The 16,432-nt window shown below is 37.5% G+C and overlaps 1 pseudogene; it reads left to right on the forward strand.

The window, feature by feature from the left end:
- The first annotated feature begins 8,527 nt into the window (after positions 1-8,527).
- LOC119817289 lies at positions 8,528-15,848 on the forward strand (annotated as a pseudogene).
- Positions 15,849-16,432: the final 584 nt, after the last annotated feature.

Raw genomic sequence — 16,432 nt, forward strand, 5'->3', positions numbered from 1 at the left:
TATTTTGTTCTATAAATAGACTGTATTTAAAATAAATTGAGACAATTGTAGTCAATAAATTGAAGATATTCAGCATTAGAAAATGTGTCATTTCTTGACAGTTCTGGTTACAGTTCTTGACAGCTATTTGTTTGACATAAGAAATATTTTTTAATAAAACAGTATTTCATTAGACAGAAGCATTTATGGATAGGTTGTAAGGAAGAACCAGTTATCTACTGCTGCAAACCTTGAAGAATATGTAAGAGAAAAATTCTTTAAACAAATTCCTTTGGTTGAAATTAAGTTCTAATCACATAGCTTTGGGACTGTAACAGAAAACTCATCACTCTTTAATCCTAGAATTCTACTCTCTAAATACTGGCTGTTAGCTCATGTTCTTGTTTAAATTTAAATTAATTAAAAGGGACTTAAACTTAACAATATTTAGTAACTCTGACCACATATCTAATAACTTGTGTAGCTTGTGGTGCTCATGTCAGGCAGGGAAGACTCAAAGCACTCCATCAGCATTGTTACACTGAAATAGCAGCTTGCTGGCCTCACAGTCTACATGACAGAGAAACACAAGAAACAATGAGCCCCATCAGGGCATATATGCACAGTAGGTAAGAATGGGCTTCTGCTAGGTAAGTCCTTTTTCTCTATTTATTAACAAGTATTTAAAATATATCAAAACTTAAAACTTTGGATTTTCTTTTCAATGTTTGGGGGGAGGGTAGCCTGCTCGTTGAAGACTTGTATTTATTTTTGTATTTTAAAAGTAACCAAAAGAATGTGATTCTGTTTAGTGTGAGTGGAGATCCATCAAATACATTACAATTCAATCTACAGAGCATAAAGTGCAAACTGTGTCGTTCCCTTTGCCCCTTTCTACCTCCTGTACCACTTTTGCTGTTGCAACACTCTAATTTTCTTTTTCCTTCCTTCCTTCCTTCCTTCCTTCCTTTCTTCCTTCCTTCCTTCATGCCTTCCTTCCTTCCTTCCTTCCTTTCTTCCTTCCTTCCTTCATGCCTTCCTTCCTTTCTTCATGCCTTCCTTCCTTCCTTTTTTCTTTCTTTCTCTCTTCCTTGCTTTTCTTCCTACTTTCTTTCTTTCTTCCTTTCTTCCTTTCTTCTTTTCTCTCTCCCTTCCTTGCTTTCTCTCTTGCTTTCCTGCTTTCTTTTTTTTTTCTTTTACAAGCTAACAAGTTTGATGTGGTTCTGTGTCTTATTCCCTTCCAGGCTTGCAGCTGTTTTGGCAACAGAAGAAAAAAATCCCCATAACAAATCAAATAAAAGCTCTTTCTGTGAAGAGGAATTGAAAACAGCAGGCCTCAAAGAGGACTGCACATGAGTTGCCTTGTTCTGGCTTTCAACACAACTCAAATCAGAAACACATTACCATAATCTGAAACAGCCCACCGCTAACACAAGACAGATGGTGGGTAATAACCCATGCATCATTAATAAATAAATTCCAGCATTAAAGGCTTTACAAAGTATGACAACATTATCTGGGCACAATTACTGCCCCTCTCCCACCCTAGCATCATTTCAGTGTGTTATGGACTACGCTAGGTTTATTTTTATCTTTTTTCACTTCGACTCCACAGATCTAAAGGAAGTTTAAATATGACACACGTTCTAACCAGATGAAACCTATCTCAGTGTACAAGAGGGTCAAAAGCTCCATAAGGAATAAAGAAAATAGCTGCCAGAGTTTAAGAGCTCACATGTTCTGCGGTTGGATCAGCCCACAGAGATTTACTGCACTTCCCTCCATGGGCTGGCCTCACCCTTTCCAGTATGCCTCAGCCTGTATCACACTGCACATTTTACCCAAGAATCTTGGCATTATGCTTGCCATGAAGCTGAAAGATGTATGTGTAATTTCTCAGTTTTCCTTTTGCAAACGTTACCATCTGTGTCTTTCCCCCCTGGTTCCCCTCACTATGTGGGAAAGCAAAACAATCTCTGATTAGATTCAAAATGTAAAAGAGAGAAATGTAATACTATAAATGCTGGAGACTAAAATCAAAGAAGAGAAAGACATTATGGATATCCAAAGATACAGACTGCATTATTTGTTCAAGGGATGTGGAATTATCTTACCCTACCAGGATGGGGGGAGTATAGAGGTACAAGAGAGGACCGTGCAGGGGTCTCAGGATGTTCTCTAGAATTTTCCAGTGTACAGGTGTGATTTTGCAAAGTCCGTATAGCCACTCTCCCCGCATACCATCCCAAAATAAAAATAGAGCCTGAGAATTACTACAAACTAGTACAAATACAGCATTTAGTAAAGCAAATGCAAAGTTTAACTTTCCCTTATATGAATTATTATCTTGTCAGAATGATCTTCTTAATGAAAGATAAACTATATTGAACTAATTCCTTTGACAGGTGAAGACCTAAGAACAGACAAAGTATATTATAAATATGCCAATCTCATATCATGTGACAACCAATGAATATATCCTAAGATATCACCCAAAGTTTCAAAGGGCAGATACCCTGGAAGGTTTTCTCAGTCCTTAATCTCAAATTGGTTTCTCTTTGACCTGGGCCTCTGGGAAGAAAGAATGAAGAAAGGAAGGAAAGGAAAAAGGGGAAGACAGAAGGAAAAAGACAGAAAGGAGGAGCATTGGGAAGACAGGGAAGAAGCAGGGGTAGTATCACTTCCTGACAGGCAACCCTTACATCTTGGCCATCAGTAAACCCTCCTTTCTGGTAGAATCACATAAATGCTGATATGCAAGACTTCACTGATGAGCCCCCTCTTTTTCCTCAAACTAAATCAATATTTTTATGTGTACATGTGTATCTACTCTCTTAATTGACTGTTTATCTTGTTTCCTGTGTTACATTGTGAGATTCCTGAGGGTACAAACCGTGTCTAATTGACGCTCTAAATTCTTCTTAGCACCCGACACAGAACACCGCACTCAGGCTAAATGGAATCACCACACAGAGAGATGCCAGGATGGCTGGCAGGGCAGCCTCAGCTGGGTCTATGAGTTCCAGGCAAGTCTGTCTGTTCCAAAGCAGTGTTTCTTTGAGCTTGTTCCAGCTTTCTCTGGGAACAGCTGCCAAGGGATGGTCAGGAGGAGGAGAGTTAAACTCTAATTGGTTCCTAAGGTCTGCAATTTCCTTCTCCATCGATGCTTGATGGAGGGAAATTCTAAATGAATCCTGATTCTTATCAGTAGATAGAGAATAAAACATAAGCTCATATTGATTAAGAAACATTCTAAAAACAGCTGTAAAGTAAGATCATTTCTACAAACCTTGGTGTGCTTCCAAATTCATAGTTTATGACATCACATTTGATAGTTTTTCTCTTCTTTCTTAGGTTAATTCCTGCTCAGGAAAATTTACTGAGCTCTCATTCCATCATCATTGACATGATTTAGGCCAAGTAAATAATAAATAAACTTTTATTTTCTCATCTAAAAGGGTGGGTCATAAATTGAAAGTTTTAAATGAGATTTTATCCTTATTCTTTGGAATTCAGGTTCAGAAATCAAACCCAAGGTCTGTAACTGCTACAACTGTATAGAAAAACCTGTATGAAGTCAGCTGGCTACATATATTCCTTCCTTCCTTGTAAATTCAAACAACTACAGATGGAAATGCTTATGTAGACATGTGTTTTTCTGAGCATGCAAAGGTTCACAATTTCTTGTCATTCTTCAATAACCCATACAATTGACAACTATGTATGTGTGTTAGCTCTATAAGAAATCTAGAGGTGTAATGGTTACAGAAAGATGTGTGTATAGTCTATACATCCATGTGATTATCATCCATCATTTTCTGTCACGAACAATGAAGGGCAGGTATATAGAACTGCATAGTCACGGTATATTTTCAATGATATTTATATATTTTTAGTTAGCAAAGGGAGAATATATCATATTTTTGCTTTTTAGAGTTATTTATTTTATTTTACATATGAGTGTTTTGCCTTATGTATGTATATGTACCACAATGTACAGTGTCAGAGGTCTGAGGAGGTTGTCTGATCCCTTGGAACTTCTGGGAACTGAACTTGGGTCCTCTGTAAGATCAGCAAATATTTTTAATCAATAAGCCAATTCTGCAGCCCTAGTTGCTTTTTATTTTGATAGGTAAAAATTATTTCTACTAAAAAATCAAGTAATTTATTTATCAGAGAATACTTGTTTGTGCCAGGAATTATACCAGGAGTGTAGAATACAGATTCTAGATGACCATTTCTTGAAGAAAAAGAAAGAAGAAGATAATAATCAATTATTTAGACTAGCTGAAACAAATAGATTAGCTTAAAATTCTTTTCAGTTGAGTAAGATAAGGAAGCAAAGCACAGACAGAGTAACTAAAGACACAGACCGTCTGTAGATCTGAACTTACTGAAATATGACTACGTGCTTAGGTGGTGTGGAAGATCCTTCTGTCTGTGTGTTGCTTTTGCTGGTGAATGAATAAAGGAACTGCTTTGTGCCTATAGCAGAGCTATAGGGGAACAGAGCTGGCTGGAGAAAACTAAAAGAATGCTGGGAGGAAGAAGGCAGTCAGAGAGACGCTATGGAGCTGCCACTGGAGATAGAACTACTGAAATTTTGCTGGTAGGCCACGACCTTGTGGTGATATACAGACTAATAGAAATGGGTTAAATTAAGGTGTAGGAGTTAGCCAATAAGAAGCTAGAGCTAATGGGCCAAGCAGTGATTTAATTAATACAGGTTCTGTGTGATTATTTTGGGTCTAAGCTAGCAGGGGAGTCTGGAACCAAACAAGCAGCTCCTTACAACAATTGGTGGGCCAACATGGTGGACCAAATCCACGTAACGCCTGAGAAAACTTAAAAAGGACAAAAGAACAGAGTTAAGCATGGTTTGGTAGTGGTATTTTCTTTATGGTGAGCTCTGTTTGCTAGAGGTAGGCAGAGGTATGGCTCCTTTGGAAGAAAATTTCCTGGTTCAGTCATAGTGCAGAGGGGAAAGCCACACGGTTTGGAAGTGCAGCTTCCTGGGCCATTCTGTCAGCACAAACTCTGGCTATGGAGCATTTGAATGGCATTTGTGGGCCCAGGTGTTTGTGTGCCCACTCAGGGTTGGGAGGAAAGTAGCTGAGACCATGCCTGTGACTTGATGCAACCTGCCTGGGCAGGTGGCAGGATACATGCACAGGAGGAGAGCCTGGCAGATTCCCGCCACCATAAACAGAGATGTTTCCAGGCTGTGCAGTGTTCTCCCTGGCAGATTTGGCTATTACTCAGATAAAAAGGGTTTATGTGCTGCACTCTTATTCTTAGGATTGGAGTGCTGAGCACAGCTACTGCCTGGAGGCCCCATAGCTCACAGGGGTGGTGCTTTTACCATTTTAAAAAGGAGAGAGGCAGAGCCAGCATCCAGAGCAACTGTAACCAAGGTGCTTACCATTTTAAAAGTTCTTTAAGACAGTAGAGGGCCGGGCAGTGGTGGTGCACACCTTTAATCCCAGCACTGGGGAGGCAGAGTCAGGCAGATCTCTGAGTTCGAGGCCAGCCTGGTCTACAAGAGCTAGATCCAAGACAGGCTCTAGAAACTACAGGGAAACCCTGTCTCAATAAACAAAACAAAAAATCAAATCAAAACAAAACAAAAAGATAGTAGAGAATTACAGATAATGCAATAAGGACAGAACCAGACATAAAAGAACTCTAAATGGGTCATAGTGTTGGATAAATGTACGTAGGCTTGAGAGAGAGAAGAAAAAGAGTATAGAAAGTTAAAAAAGTCTTTAAAGAGACAAAGTACAGGCAGTCATAGTTTAAATGGAGTAAATAAAAATAAGCCATGTAAAGATGGACTATATACAGAGAGTCTAGATAATGTATATTATTGTGTTTTCTTTAAATGTTCTGACTGTAAAGAGACTAAGTACAGAGAGACATTTTGTTGTATGGACTGCTAAGCTAAACCAGCATGTATATTATAAAGGTATCATGATTTCCAAATTTGGGTCTAAGGATATATTGCTTTGGAAAAGAGGTTCTTCTTTAGTCTTCACGGAGGATGAGAACTTGTGGATTCATTCCAGGCTAATATGGTTTTATGGACAAAAACCCCCTGAAGGTCACTGTGAACACACCAAAAATACCCTCAAAAAATTTCTTTACCTAATAAACTGCAAGAAGCAATTTGGAGAGAAATAACTATGTCCATATTCCCAAATATTGTTTATAAATGTTTGTTTACTTTTAAAGGGGAATATGGTATAGAGATTTTCATTGGTATTGATCTTGGTTTATTAATACAATTTTAAGGTCAATATTGTTCTATGTAAATTTCTGCTCTTGATTAACATATTGTGATTGTGTAGTTTATTTAAAAAATATAATGCATAATTAAGAAATATTGGTTAATAGATAATCATCTATAATATATATAATATATAATATCTATAATTGTAATCATGTTAGATTTTCTAGATGTTTAGAGATATATTTGTTAGATAGGTATTCTTCATATCTTTCAGAGACCTTCATAATATAGCATTTAAAATCTTTAAAAACTTAAGATCTTTCATGACAATGAGACACATTTGCTCATGGCAGCACCAAGCTACTTCAAGAGGAAGATGGGGTTCGAAGAGGTTACCATTTGGGCTCTTGCCTGGACTGCTTAACTGGACATGCAGGACCCGCAGAGAAATGACTGCTGAACTTGCCTAAAGGTGAGATGATACTTCGGTGTTCTTGCTTCATGAAAGAGTCTATGAGACATTCTGCAGGATACAGAAGAAAGTGGATGAACAGTCCTTGAAATTTCCTGCTTCATGGAAAAGTCTCACTGACACTATGGGCCTGTGGGCTGAAGATGGATGCCCCAACAGCACAGAAGAGCTCTGAGTGACTGTGCAGGCAACAAGATAACTCTGTCATTTCTAGAGTTTTGGAAGTTGCTATGATGTCCTTGTTTACTTAGGTCTTAGGTAATATTATATCCTTCTGGAGTCTTTGATGGAGTTGAAGAATTTATAATTATAGTTACAGTTTTCCTTAGTTATGATAAAAGATAAAATAGACATAAATATTGTAACTGTAATTCTTGCTTAATACCTGTTTTGTTATATATAATTTTACTATGTTAAAGTTAAAGCCTTCTTTTTTTTTATTTAAACAGAAAAAGGGAAATGGTATGGGAGGTCCTTCTGTCTATGTGTTACTTTCATCCGTTAATGAATAAAGGAAATGCTTTGGGCCTATAAGCAGAACTATAGGGGGACAGAGCTAGGTGGGGAAAACTGAACAGAAGGCTGGGAAGAAGAAGGCAGAGTCAGAGAAATGCTATGGAGCCACCACCAGAGATAGATGTGCTGAAATTTTGCTGGTAGGCCACGACCTCATGGTGATATACAGATTAATAGAAATAGGTTAAATAAGATGTAAGAGTTAACCAGAAAGAAATTAGAGCTAATGGGCCAGGCAGTGATTTAAGTCATACAGTTTCTGTGTCATTATTTCAGGTCTAAGATAGCCCAGAGGTCAGGAACCAAACAAGCAGCTACTTACAACACTTAAGGGCAGTGCATCCCTAAAGGCATCAGGGTTCATTATCTCATCGAGAAATTTCCAGCCTCAGATTAGTGTTTATTCACTTTTCCCGTATTTACTGTCAGAAAATATAGTTCCATTTAATATTTATAAATTTTCTAATTCCTCATTTTCTTTACTTACAAATGGGAAAATCATCTGCATCTCACAAGTTGTTGGAGGATTAGATTAAGTCATGATTTGGAGATGCTAAAATGGTACTCTCATTAAGCATGACATGACAATATTTAGCTGTGTTTTAGAAGTCAAGTCTTAGACTTGAGAGAATAGGTATAATATCATTCATTTTTTTCTTGTCATTTGGAAGCATTACCTTTGGAGTAAGATAATTATAGGAACATTATTTCTACATGACATGGTAAATCCTACCTGACTTTACATATGCAAAGTTGCCCAGAGTATCCAAAATACAATCAGGTCTTTCTTATAGTAAGTGCTGAGTATACATTGATAGGAACAAAAGGAAAGGGCCTGCATTTCATTGACAGTACCATTTAGTGAGAGATGGTAAAAGATGTGATTAACATATGTTCACAGGAATAAGAGCCAAATTCCAAGTGCATATGAGTTCCACAGTAAAGGCAGTTTCAAGAAGATTGTTCAGCTGTTTCTAAATATGCAGGGCAGTCAGTCAGATAACAGCATGTAAATGTTCCTTTAAATGGTGATGTGCTCATAATTATAGATTCTTCAAGAGCTAATTCTAAGGAATCTTGACTGTGAAAGCCATACTGAAGAGTACTAAAGAAGGTGAGGAGACAAAGTTAGGGGTGTACTGCTTCTACTGTACCAAGCTTTTAACGTATGACAGCTGCAGGGGAGGATTCCACCCAGCACACGAGCTCAGTGTGAGACTCTGGGAGTAGCTAACACCCTCCTCTGTCTTAAATAACAGGCCATGCATGTAAAAGGCTTAAAATAATTCATGTTGAAATATTTGACTTGTCAGAGTATATTTGTCATTATGATGGTAGATATACTTTTGGAGGATAATAGTCCTACAAACACTACTTGCCAGTGCTTAAAAGTAGTGTGTGTTAAAGGTGCACACTGGCCCATTGGCCCATTTCTAGTTAGTTAATTGGGTGCAAAATACTTTTGCTAATTTTTTCCCCACGTGAGAGAGGACAAGCCAATAACTTTACTGATATTTAATGAAAGGAGACATTTTGGAAACCAAAAAAATTCAAACATATTCACCTTCATGTAGATAGGGGCAAATAGAAAACTTGATTTGTATTCTACAAAAATCTTTATTTCTTTAGTGTATGAGGCTGAGTAGTAGTCGGTTGTAATTTTAACTCCCAATGATGTTTGGAAACAGGGAATAAAACAAAATCTAATCACCCAAGACCTATAGAAAAGAAGCAATGAAGAGACTCTGTACTGAGTCCTTCAGGCTGACAATTTAATATGCAGTTTGAATCAATAAATTTACCAACAGTCACCTTAGGACTATGTAAATAAACCTGAGCAACAGAGGTCTGAGTTATAGACATTAAGTATAGACAAATATATATATATATATATATAGCTACATAATCATTAATTATATATACATATATGTATATATAATGCAAAGACTCAAATAGAATTTGACCAGATGGAAGGCTTGAGATATGACACTGCAAAGAACTTTTCTAAAATTCTGTGCTCCTGAAATCATACACATGATCTGTTGGCAATAGTTGTTAAACAGAAATCTAAGGTAAACTTAGCAGTTTACACTCTTCCATCATTTCTACTAAATTAATGCTCCCTCATTGTTGCAGTTAGGGAATAGTTAGTTATACTATCCACTGTCCTATATATTTGTTTCTGTTGCTTCCAGTGTTAAATTCTGCCATCCTCACTAACTGACCTGACAAATCATTTTCTGATGCTCTTACCATGGTTTGTTTTGCAAAAAATGAACCTTCAATGTCATAATTTTCTGCATGGGTATTATGGAGAGCTTCACAGCCCTTTATAGTACTTTGTTATTGTTAACTGATTCAATGATTTGAAATGAAATTCACTTTCAATAGAAGGTAAATTTTGTAGATCAAGTTGACAATTGATAAATGATCACTAAAGAAAACCCATTAATTTAAAGTTCCAGCTTTCCTTTTTTTCTTTTAGAAGGCTATTGGTAGTGACTCTGATTGTCCCACTGTTTGTCTCCCTACAGCTGCCCAGCAGCCTACCCCTGAGCTCACAGGGCTTCGACAGGTAAGAACTCACCTTTCTTACAATTCCCCACCACTGCTGTAAGAAAACATTTCTAGCTTTTGTGTCCTCTCCTTTGGTTTTAGGCAAATTACTTAGAGATTGATCCTTTTGCCAATCTCCCAACTTTCTGAGTGAAGTATTTAGAGGTTATTTACAAAGAGAGAAATGAAGAGAGAGAGGAGAAGCAGAGAAAAGAGGGGGTGGATAGAAGGAGGAAAGGAAGGGGAAGGAGGGAGAGGGAAAGAGAAAGGAAGTAGGATGGGGTGAAAAATGAGATAGAGATGCACTGAGGGAAAGAAAGGAAAATAATGGCATGGGCAAGCATCTAAATTGCCAAAATGTAGGCGACTATAGTGGGCTTACTGAAGGTCTCTAACACCCTGAGCATGGCAGGCATGGTGCTGACAAGTTTTGGCCTTTTCTTCCTTTCCCCCTCCCTTGCTGAAAACCATTAAATTACATTCCTAGAGCTAGCCCCCAAGGTCTTTTTCCTTATTTGGCCACTGATTCATTCCTGAGACAAAACACCAAGGTCCAACAATCAAAACTCATTATTTGACTAATACATCTTATCAAAATTTACCAGCTCACTTTAGCACAGACTCCCCCCCCCCCCCTTTTCTCCTTAAAAGAGTGTGGTGATTTTTCAGAGAATTAGAAAACAACCTTCCTCAAGACCCAGTAATACCACTTTTGATATATATCAAAGGATGCTTAATCATGCCACAAGGACATGTGCTCCACTATATTTATAACAGCATTGTTTGTCATAGCCAGAACCTGGAAACAACTTAAATGCCCTTCACCTGAAGAATGGACAAGGAAAATGTGGTACAATGGAGTAGTGCACAGCAGAAAAAAATAACGACATCTGAATTTTGCAGGCAAATGGATGGAGCTAGAAAACATCATTTTTAGTGAGGTAACCCAGTCCCAGAAAAACAATTATCACATGTGCTCACTCATAAATGTTTTTTTTAAACATAAAGCAAAGAAAACCAGCTCACAAATCACAATCCCAGAGAGCGTAGACAACAATGAGTACCCTACGAGAGACTTACATAGATCTAATCTACACAGGAAGTAGAAAAAAACAAGATCTGAGTAAATTGGGAGCATGGGGACCTTGGGAGGGGGTTGAAGGAAAGGGGATAGGAAGGTAGGGGAGCATAGAAAAATGCAGGGCTCAATAAAAATAAAAAAATGCTCCTGAAAAAACACACAAAACAAACAAACAAACAACTCACCTGCTTGCTGTCTGCTTTTACTATACACCCTCTCCTCATGCTTGCCCCTCTGGGGTAATCTCTTTTTTACTGAGAATTTGGAGTCTGGGTGTGTCTTGTACCAACTAGGGGTGGGAAGCAACCTCTCTTACAAGCATAAGGTTGATGTTCAATGATTTGATATGAGATCTTTTAGATCCTGTGAAAGTACCCCCTTTTTTCCATTCAAGGAAAATACCTGTTCTTTTACACCCTGAAGTTGGTCTCTGAAGCTCTGTTCCATGTACCTTTTCACAGGTTTGTTCCTAGAATTACTCATGTTTTCCCTTCCCAATGGCACACCTAATGTTTTCTCTAGGCTTAGCCAAAGTGATCTTAGGTTTTTTTTTTTTTTTTTGTGATCTTAGGTTTTGTGTATATGTATGTGCATGTGGACATGAGTGCGTGTTTGTGTTCAGGTGTGTATATTTGAGTGTGGAAATGAGAATATCAGGAATTGTTTCATGGATCTGCCATGGGATCTTATTAACTTGAGACGCTAGACTGATTAACCAGCAAGCTCAGAAACTTTACAGTTAGAATTGCAAGTGTTTACCATCACTCTTGGCTTTGTTAAATGCATTCTAGTATCAAACATGGGTCTTTCCCTCATGCTTTTGTGGCAAGACCTGTGCGGACTGATTAGTAAAATATTAAAATTAGAATAAACTTTGTGGAGCTTACAATTGTCCTAAGTTTTGCTTTCTACTAGAAATCAAACTGAAAGAGCAAAGTCCTGATCCATATGGGCTTCTGTCTTACCTCTCATATCCTGTCTTCCTACCACAAACCTGTGCCATTGCAGGCACTAAAACAACTTCCCATATGCAGCTGAGCCATCAGCCACAGGGCATTTGTCCTGATTTTGTGTTGGATTCCTCCAGGTATTTTTAAATCCTACTTTTTCTATGCAAATTTCCTAAAGATGGGTTGGTTAAATTTAAATGTATATATTTTAGAGTTTAAGCGATGTTGTTAAGTTCCTCCTTGAGAAGTCTCCAAAAATATGGGCCAAATATAATGGTATTTATTTCCTAAAATATGTGGCATCAAGTACTAAACATTGTACATGCTGCTGATCTCTTTCCTAAATATTTTATGCTGTTATTTTTCATCATGAAACAGTACATTGCCCATTTCGCTTATCTTCCCTTTGACTTCTTATATACTTTGTATTCTGGCTTCTGATAAGCTATAAAAAATATTCATTCCTTGTCTTTCTAGATGAATATTTTTGTCTCACTTACTGCCTTTTGACATTTTCCTGTAGCTACTCACCTGATTCACTCATCAAGAGGGAATCCTCCTTCTTCACTTAGGTCAGATATGCCTCAATAAAGGTTCTGGAGACTCTTTCCCAGTGAGAGGAAAGCCAGGGCCCCAATGAGAGACTTTCAGAATTTGTTGTACTTGTACCATTCTGCACAGCACTGCAACAAATGCCAAAATGCAGGTATATGTCTGGATAGCCCATAAAGACCTGTGTGCTCTGCTGTGTCTTCTTCCTTGTTATTCCTGTAGCAAGCAAATCTCCGGCGATAGATATATGGAGTTGGTCACTTTCTGCTACTAAGCAACTAATCCTGACTTTCCATTTTTCACTGCCCTGAAACCTAACAAAAACAGGGAAATCGTGATAGTTACAGTGAATGTACTTGACCACCTTCTAGTGACAGCCATTTGTTCAAGTGCTTCGTATGTACTGTCTCATAAGTCCTCATGGGACTATGACTCTTAAGTCCTACACATGGGGCTCTCTTACAATCTCTACTTCAGAAATGAGAAATATAGGCTTCTAGAACTAAAGTACCTTGCAAGTCCTCACAAGTAATGGAGGAGTTGAGACATGACTCAAGACTGCATGCATCTGTACCCTCTTTTTAACCATTCATTGTTTCAATGTTATCCATGAGTGAATAAAATGCTGGATTCTTTATTTTTTTAATTTTTTGTGACAATATTTTTTATTATACTATTATACTAATGAGGATGATAGACAATAACAATATTGGGGAGGTAAATAAGTACAGGGCAGAGATTTCGTATTCCATGGAAGCTTGTTATCAAATAAAATTTGATTATTGTAGATTTAGCATGTTGATTATAATTATTTTTATCTATTTATTTATTAAAAATTTCCACCTTCTCCCATCCTCCCATCCTCCCATTTTCCTTCCATTTCCCCCATTCCCCCTCCCCTTCCCTCTCCAGTGCTAAGAGAAGTCAGGGTGCCCTGCCCTGTGGGAAGTCCAAGGCCCTCCCCCTCCATCCAGGTCTAGTAAGGTGTGCATCCAAACAGACTAGGCTCCCAAAAAGCTAGTACATGCAGTAGAATCAAAACCCAGTGTCATTATCATTAGCTTTGCAGTCTGCCCTCATTGTCAGCCACATTCAGAGAGTCTGGTTTGATCACATGCTCATTCAGTCCCAGTCCAGCTGGCCTTGGTGAGCTCCCATTAGATCAGTCACATCATCTCCCGGATTCTTTAAAAAAAAATATGTTCATTGCATTACTGCATACAGAAATTTCATGGTAGCATAGTTGAGGCCTAATGATTTTGGGTCAACAATTCATATTTCAAACAATGAATGCCATGGGGGCTCCAGAGTACTTTGAGAAATGGAGCATGTTTCCATCCATATGGTCTAAAGGAATGATTTTGTTAATATTTCCCCATTGCAGAATGTTATTAGATTAATAGGTATGCTGTGAGAAAAAGTATCACTTAGCAATTGGAAGAAAGTTAATTTGATCAATTTATTCTCCGGCAGTTGGAGGCTGCAGCTAAAGAAGAAATGATCATGAGTCAGAGACATAAGATCATCTAAAACATGTTCAGAATCTTATCCTATTACATGATAAAGACACAGTAAGCAATATAAAATGATTAATCTAAGGACATATTGTTCCTTCTTAAGAGTTAAGCATATAATTTTAATGTACCATTACCATAATTAAAGTATCTTAGCCATTTGGCATTTGTTCCCTTTCATATATTAACTTTTCTTTCATTTTATAAGTAGTATAATGTTGATTTGTTTATTTTATTAATCATCTTTCTTCCAATGTTTTACCAATGATTCAGGGGTAGAAAATGACAAAGATGGAAACAGAAGTAGAGACAAATGAAGATCAGAGAGTAAATTTTATAGGCAAAACTCTCAATAAAATGAGTCATGTATGTTAGTCAGTATTTCCTGATAATCACAATAAAAGTAAAAAGAATTGATGAGATTATTTTAAACATATACTTTATTTATTGAAATACATTTAAACTTCAATATGAAATCAATTAAAAACTTAATTATGAAAAATATTGCATGTTTCTTAATAGGGTTTCATGATCCCATGTGTATTTTACTTTACCCTTATATCACAAAGAAATTCAATTGTAAATTCAAGTCTTCCATCACCAATGTCAAATTATCATACCATCCTTAACCTCATTATTTACTGGCTACCACACTGCACAGAATAGTCATGAAGAATTTGTGAAATGAATCATCTTGTTTGATAATGGAAACATTGGAGTATTGTTATTAGCTTTGAAAGCATATTACAATTCTTTGTCTTTGTGATTTTTTTTTTTACCTCGGCTCACTTGTTTTTACGAATACAAAGAAAGAATAATCTATTTAAGTAAAAAAAATGAATAATGATTTTAATTATACAAAGAAAGAATAAGAAATTTAAGTAAACAAAAATAATAAGTTTCACAGAGGCCACCAATCACGATAAATATGTATGTAAGAATGATGCAACTGTCCATTTCTGGCACAAAATCTAAATTCCAACTGTGAAGAGGGAGAAAAACTGCCAGTCATTCGTGGTCAAGTAGCTTGTCCTGTAGTTTCAGGGTCATACAGAAGAAGCTCAGCAACTTTACAAGATAATAAAACTAAAGCCAACAGATGTGGCACTACTGGCCCTAATTCCAAATAGCATCATTATCATTAATAAAGGCCAAAATGTCTTTAAATGAAAAAATAAAAGTGAAATTAACCAATGCAGGATAAGACTTTAAACTTTCAAAGAAGCAATTGTAGTTAAAACCGTTTAAGAAAGTTTTGCTTGCTATCTATACTAACCAGACAGAATAATACCACAAAATATCTGCCTGTTTGCAGTCCCCATGTCCTGAGCATCTCCTGCCTGGGTTAATGCAAGCTCCTATGCTCATTTATAAAAAAAAAATCAACATTCAAAAACAATAGATCTGCTTCAGGAATTTTCTGACCAACATCCAGAAAATACAGCTGAAATCAAACACTCCATGCTGCAGTTGAAATTTTCTCAAGGTAATATTTCCAAAGCCTGTCTAATATTGAGAAGAACAGAGGAGTTAAATCATAAACCAGGTATGTTATCTGTCTTAATGATCATGTATAGCCACAAAATATTGGTAGTGTCATTCAGGTCTTCACACAAGCAATCCAGTGGTATCAAAGCTATCAACCTTAATCCATGCTAATTGTCCTTGATAAAAGAAATTGAAATCTTTAATCTCTAATAAAGATGGAAGTAGGAGGTACTTACTGACCTAGAACAGCTATGGAAGCAAAATTCAAAAGGTATTTTTACTCTAGCACCCATTAATTCCTGCTTACTTTCTTATTAACTCAGTGAAAACAAAGACCCTTAGTAAGCGCTTTTCCTCAGCAGACAATATGTCTTTAAAAGTAGAAGTTTAGGCTCTTAAAAATTCTCTTGGTGCTACATATATCTGAAAGGGGGGTGATAAAAAAGTTATTGGAGAAAATCAATCTAAGGAGCAAGGACAAGGATATTTGAAAGAAGAAAGGAAGAAGAAAATGAAGAAGAGGAGGAAAGGAGTAGGAGAGAATGAGGGAATAGGAGAAGGTAAAGAGGAGGAAGAAATAACTCGAGGAGTCATAAGAGGTGAAGGCGGAAATGAAGAGGATGAGTGAGGCTTCTCACCGTCCTCCTCCTCTTCTTCTTCTCTCTCTGCTTCGTCTTCTTCTTACTCCTTCTTCTTTATTTCGTCTTCTCTTCAGCCTCTTCGCCGTCTCCAGTACTCTCTTCTTCTTCTGTCTTCTTCTTCTCTTCTTCTTCTTCTTCTTACTCGTCTCCGTCATCCTTCCTTCTTCTTCGTCGTCTCGGCTCCTCTCCCGTTCTTACTTCGTCTCTTCTTCGTCTTCTTCTTCGTCGTCGTCCTTATCTTCTTCTTCGTTCTTCTCTACTTCTCCCTTCTCCTCCTCCTCCTCCCTCCTCCACCTCTCCTCCCTCTCCCTCCTCCTCCTCTCCCCTAGCCTCCGCCTCCTCCTCCTCCCTCCTCCTCCCTCCTCGCTTCCTCCCCTCCTATCCTACGACGACGACGACGACGACGACAAACCAGACTAACAAAATAACACAGGTAGCAACTACAGAGACTTCC

This window comes from Arvicola amphibius, chromosome 6 (genome assembly GCF_903992535.2).
Source record: "Arvicola amphibius chromosome 6, mArvAmp1.2, whole genome shotgun sequence".
Taxonomy (NCBI): domain Eukaryota; kingdom Metazoa; phylum Chordata; class Mammalia; order Rodentia; family Cricetidae; genus Arvicola; species Arvicola amphibius.